Source organism: Octodon degus, unplaced genomic scaffold (assembly GCF_000260255.1).
Source record: "Octodon degus isolate 3935 unplaced genomic scaffold, OctDeg1.0 scaffold00223, whole genome shotgun sequence".
NCBI lineage: Eukaryota > Metazoa > Chordata > Mammalia > Rodentia > Octodontidae > Octodon > Octodon degus.
The window spans coordinates 893,501-900,117 of record NW_004524799.1 but is presented as its reverse complement, the minus strand read 5'-3'; the positions used below and the strand labels follow the sequence as shown (position 1 = coordinate 900,117).

Here is a 6,617-nt window from a genome sequence, read left to right as displayed (position 1 = left end):
TTTCTTTAAAATAAAAATAACTGATGTCAATAAAAAAAACAACAACAACAAAAAGAGGAGAATAGAAAATAATGGAAACACTAAATGAACAATACAGGAAAGAATTAGAACACATGAAACAGATTCAAACAGTTATCCAGGGAATTAAGAACACCATCAAAAGCTGGCAGAACCACTTGAATGAAACTGAAGATGTCAATCCTTCAGCCCACTTGGAACAAATCCAGGAGACAAAGACAAATAAGAATTTGGAAATCACACATCTGAAATTTCTGAAATGGTAACAACTGAAGTAAAGAAATAAGTCCTTGAAGATAGCAGTGCAACTGATCAACATGGAAGGAAAGATCTCTTTTTTTAAAAAAAATTTATTTATTTATTTATTTATTTTGTGTGTGTGACCAGCTCAGCCCACCAGGGGGCGGGGCTGGCTGGCATGTGGTGCTGGAGGTTTGAACCGCGGTCCCTGTGCTTTGCTTAGCTTAGCTTGTTCTAAGTAGGTGCTTTAGACCACTGAGCCATCTCACCAGTCCCGATCTCTTGAAACTAATAAGGAACCATAAAATAACCATTCAGCAGTTACAAGATGATGCAAAGAAAAATGAGATAAGGGGCCAGGGAGATGGCTCAGTAGAATAAGCGCTTCCCTGGCAAGCTCAAGGGCCTGAGTTCAATCCCCGGTTCCACCAAAAAAAAAAAAAAAAAAGATAAGTATGATAGGTGTTGGGGCCAGGGAGATGGCTCAGTGGAATAAGCGCTTCAATGGCAAGCACAGGGTCCTGAGTTCAATCCCCGGTTCTGCCAAAAAAAGAAACAAAAAACCAAAAAAAGAATGATAGTTGTCAATGAAACAACAAGAGACAGCACAACTGACACAAAAAGACTATTTGCAGAAGCACTAGCAGAAAATTTTCCAAACATGAGAAAACAATCTGACATACAGTTAATCAAGACATATAGAACTCCAAACAGCCATAACCAAAATAAATCTACACCTAGACTCATAATAATCAAGATCTCAGAAATTCAGCAAAAGAATAAGCTATTAAAACCTGCTAGAGAGAAGAAATAGATCACCAGAGACAGTTGCAGAGGGTGGCTCCCACCGTTTCCAGAAACTTTGGATTTGGATTTCAGAAGTCAGTATATGGAAGAGTAGGAGGCTGGATGGCAAATTTTTTAAGGGAGCAGGGGCTTGAGGGCATCCTTCATCAAAGTAACCGGTGATGAAGCTGCAGGTAGACATCTTTACTATTGGTGACTGACAAGCCACTTGACAACATGCTACAGTTTATTGGCTTTTTTCCAGCGACCTGGCCCTTAGGAATTGTGTCAAACTTTGTGACTGCTTCCAGTGTCTGCCATCTTAACATAGGGCATTCTCGACAGCCGTAGTGCGTAGTGAAGCCTCTAGGTTGAGGGCGGAAGCGAGGACTACCAAACGGAGCGGCACCCAGCATTCGAGCCGCACGTTGAAGTGGCCCTCAACATGCTGCGCCATGAAGCCCACCTGCGCCGCGAGTACCTGTACCAAAAGGCGCACAAGGAGGTGCAGCGCACTATGCGCTGCAGGAGAAGGTGCAGCCCATGTGCAAAGAAAAACCACCTCATTCCCACTGAACTACGCCAGGAGGATCTGGCATTACAGAGGTCCCTGGAGTTTGATGATTCTGGTGGCAAAGTTGTGACCAGCCACACTGATGATGAGTATTGATGGTCGAGGGTTGAGGATCCCAAGGTCATGATCACTACCTCCCAAGATCCCAGTTCCCGCCTGAAGATGTTCCCAAAGGAACTGAAGCTGGTATTCCCCAGTGCTCAGCACATGAACTGAGGCCAACGCGAGGTGGGAGCGCTGGTGAGAGCCTGCAAAGCCAATGGGGTCACCGATCTCTTAGTTGTCCATGAGCATCAAGGCACACCTGTGAGGCTCATTGTCAGCCACCTGCCATTTGGCCCCACCGCTTACTTCATGCTATGTAATGTCCTCATGCAGCATGATATCCCGGACCTGGGAACTGTGTCCGAGGTAAGCCCCACCTCATCTTCCATGGCTCCTCCTCTTGCCTAGGCAAACGTGTGTCTGACATTCTCTGTTACCTGTTCCCAAAGATGACAGCCACCGGGTTATCTCTTTTGTAGATCAGGACGACTATATCTCATTCCAGCATCATGTCTACAAGGAGATAGACCACCGCAACATTGAGCTGACAGAGGTTGGGCCTCTCTTTGAGCTGAAGTTGTACATGATTCGCCTGGGCACACTGGAGTAGGAGGCTACCACAGATGTAGAGTGGCACTGGCACCTCTATACAAACACTTCACACAAAAGAGTATTCTTGAGTGCTGAGTGAGCCTGCTGGCTAGTCAGTGTGGACCTGGAAATGAAAGGGGAGACTTGTCACAGCTGGGCTTGTTGAGCCAGCTGTAGGATAGTGGGAGGCTCATGGGGTCAAAATAAACCCTCTGTATCACACTGAAAAAAAAAAAAAAGAAAAGAAACAGATCACCTACAATGGAAAGACCATCAGAATCACAGCAGATTTCTCAACACAAACCATCAAATCAAGAAGAGCCTGGACTGAAGTATTTTAGGTCCTGAAGGAAAATAACTTCCAACCCAGATTGATGTTTAAAAACTATCAAATTCAATGGCAAGATGAGAACCTTCCATGACAAAGAACAACTGAAGAAATTCATGACCACCAAAGCAACCCTACAAAGAGTACTGACAGATATTCCACAAAGAGAAACACTGCTTGAAGACAAATAGAATGGAACCACCAACAGAACAAGCAATTAAAAAGAGGGAAGTGTGTGGAATGTATAGCAGGAAAATAAGACAACAAAGATAAGCCAATACAAGTCAGTCATAACCATCAATGTAAATGGATGGTATCCACTCACCAAACAAAAGAAACAGACTAGCAGAGTGCATTAAGAAACAAAATCCAAAAATATGCTGCATAAAAGAAACACATTTAGCTCAAAAGGAAATTTACAGACTAAAAGTCAAAGGATGGAAGACAGTTATTCATGCCACAGGAAACCAGAAAAAAGCAGGGGTAGCTATTCTGGTTGCTGACAATATCAGGTTCAAATGAAAAATCATTCAAAGAGGTAAAAAAGGTCACTACATACTTGTTAAGGGAAAACTACAACAGGAAGAGATAACAATTATAAATATATATGCATTCAATGTAGGAGCACCCACCTACATGAGACCAATTTTAACAGACATGCAAAATCAAATGAGCAATAATACAATTGTAATAGGGGACTTTAACATGCCACTGTCACAAAGAGATAGATTAACTGGACAAAAAGTCAGCAAAGAAAGAACGGAACTAAACCAAACTTGTGAAGAAATTGACTTGGTAGATCTTTACAGAGTGTTTCACCCAGCAACAACAGAATACACATTTTCCATAGCTGCCCATGGAACTTTCTCCAAAATAGACCACATACTAACACACAGGTCGTTCTTTTTTTTTTTTTTTTTTTTTTAACCAGGGGTTGAACTCAGGCCCTTGTGCTTGCCAGGGAAGCACCTATACTACTGAGCCATTTTCCAGGCCCATACAGGTCATTCTTAAATAAATGCAAAGGAATTGATATTATCTCATGTGTACTATCTGATCACAGTACAATAAAACTGGAAATTATTAGCAAAAGAAATTACAAAAAAACAACATAAACACATGGAAATTTAAAAAAACAACCTCCTAAACAACCAGTAGGCCACAGATGAAATTAAAGAAGAAATTAAAAAATATTTACAATCAAACAAAAATGCAGAAACAATTACCAAAACCTGTGGGATACAATGAAAGCTGCCTTAAGAGGAAAATTTACAGCAGTAAATTTTCCCATTAGGAAAACAGAACAAGCCCAAATAAACAATCTCATGCTTCACCTCAAGCTCCTAAAAAAAGAAAAGCAAGTTAGGCCCAAAGCCAAAAGAAGGCAGGAAATTATAAAGATTAGAGCAGAAATTAATTCAGTGGAGATGAAGAAAACAATACAAAGAATAAATGAATCCAAGAGTTGGTTTTTCTGGAAGAATAAACAAAATTGATAAACCCCTAGCCAACCTAATCAAAAAAAAAAAAAAAAAGAAAGAAACCTAAATTCATGCAATAAGGAATGAAAAGGGTGAAATCACTGCAGTGTCTAGAGAAATTCATAAGATCATCAATACTTCCAAAATCTTTACCCTCATAGGATGGAAAACATAGAGGAAATGGACAGTTTTCTAGATAAATATTAAATTCCAAGCTATTCAAGAAGACACACACACACACACACACACACACACACACACACAAAGAAGACACAAACTCTGAATAACTCAGTAATGGCAAAAGAACTTGAAAATGTAATAAAAAACCTACCAAGGGGACCAGGGAGATAGCTCAGTAGAATAAGCACTTGCCTGCCAAGCGCAAGGGCCAGAGTTCAATCCCTAGTCCTGCCATAAATAAATAAATAAATAAATAAAACCGAAAATCTACCAAGAAAGAAAAGCCCAGGGCTCTACGGATTCACTGCTGAATTCTACAAGAAATTTAGAGAAGATTTGATGCCAACTTTTCTCAAAAACTTGAGTGAAACTGAAAGGGAAGCAATTCTCCCAAACTCATTCCTGGAGGCAATGTCTTAGTTACTCTTCTCTCGCTGCTGGGACAAATACCCGACACTCAAAATGAAGGAAGGAAAGGTTTATTTAGCTCACAGTTACTGGAGGTTTCAGTCCATACTCATCTGGGTCCAAGGCAGAGCAGCACAGAGCAGAAAGCAATCTTTCATGGCGGTGGCAAAGAGCAAGAGCACAAGGGAGGGGTAGCAGCAGCTCAAGCAGCTCGCTTCTCTTCCCACCCTATATTGTAATGCAAATTACCTGCCCCAGGATAGGGGAAGTATTCACACCTATGGGTACTTCCCAGTACTTACCCACTTATGGGTAATCCCAGCAGTACTAAGACCCATAATCCCAGCCTTGGATCACACATAATCCCAGTGGATCATGAGTTAACACAAACTCTAGAAGTCCTCACCCCATGACTGCATGAGGCTTTGGGGGGACAACTAGACACAAACCATAACAGGCAAGTATTACTCTGATTCCAAAATCAGAGAAAGAGACAACTGAAAAAGAAAACTACAGGTCAATCTCTCTAATGAATATAGATGCAAAAATCCTCAATAAAATATTAGTAAACAGAAATCAGTAAATCATCAAGAAGATTATACACATGACCAAGTGGGTTTGATCCCAGGAATGCAGGGATTGTTCAACATACACAAATCCATAAATTCAATGTGTCACATCAATCAAGCCAAGAAAAAAAACAACACATGTTCATCTCAATAGATTAAGAAGCTTTTGACAAAGTCCAACACTCATTCATGATAAAATAAAACCCTACAGAGAATTGGAATAGATGGTCTGGATCTCAACATGATAAATGCCATCTATGAAAAACCAACAGCCAACATCATACTAAATAGGAAAAAACTGAAAGCCTTTACTTTAAAATCAGGAACAAGACCAGGATGTCCGCCATTTCTACTCCAATTCAATGTAGTTCTGGAAACATTAGCCAGAACAATTAGACAAGAGAGAGAAATAAAAGGAATAGGATTAGAAAAGAAGAAGTGAAATTGTCACTATTTGCCAATGACATCATACTCTGCATAGAGGACCCCAAAAACTTCACTAAGAGTCTTATAAATTTAATCATCAAATTCAGTAATGTAGCAAGATACAAAGTCAAAACCCAAAAAATCAGTAGCATTTTTGTACACAAACAATGAATGCAGGCTCTTTGCCGCCACCATGAAAGGTTGCTTTCTGCTCTGTGCTGCTCTGCGTTGGACCCAGCTGAGTATGGACTGAAACCTCCAGTAACTGACAGCCATTGAGGAATACTAGTAACAAGATGTGAGATATTTTCCAATTTTGACCCCAGGAAACCAGGGCTGCGCTCTTCATGAGGGTCAGATGCAAGCACAGAGTGTGATGAGCAGAGAGGAAGAGCCAAGTTGTCAGGAGCGCAGGGTACTGGAGACCACACTGATTGTGATCTCGAAACTCTGAATCCTCTCAGCCCAGCCTAACCAGCTCAGAATGTGCCTGTCTTCTGCCCATGAACTGTGTGGTTGGACACCACCTACCTTGGATGATACTGTCATGATTTATACCTAGGTGTCTCCCTAAGTCTCATGAGCATACAGGGGATCTTGGGGAGGTAACTGATCCTGTGTGTGTGTGTGTGTGTGTGTGTGTGTGTGTGTGTGTGTGTTATCTGCTACTCTATTAGCCTGCTGATGTGCATGTAGCTAAATGGGATGTTGAGAAGTGAGGCCTGGTTGGAGGACGTAGGCCTCTGAGGGTGTTCCCTGGAATGCTTTATCTGCCCTCTCCTCCTCTGTCACTGTCTGCCTGCCAGATCTGTTTGTCCTCTTCCATGCTCCACTGCCATGCCACCCTGCCTTGGAGCCTGTGGACTTTGGACTGTAATCTCTACAAATTGTGAGCCAGAATCAGTTTTTCTTTCCTTATGTTGTGAGTATTGGGTATTTTGTCCCAGCAACAAATAAAGCAGCTAACTCAC

The 6,617-nt window shown here is 41.5% G+C and overlaps 1 pseudogene; it reads left to right on the top strand.

The window, feature by feature from the left end:
* The first annotated feature begins 1,489 nt into the window (after positions 1–1,489).
* On the top strand, positions 1,490–2,469 carry LOC101587543 (annotated as a pseudogene).
* The last annotated feature ends 4,148 nt before the right edge of the window (positions 2,470–6,617 follow it).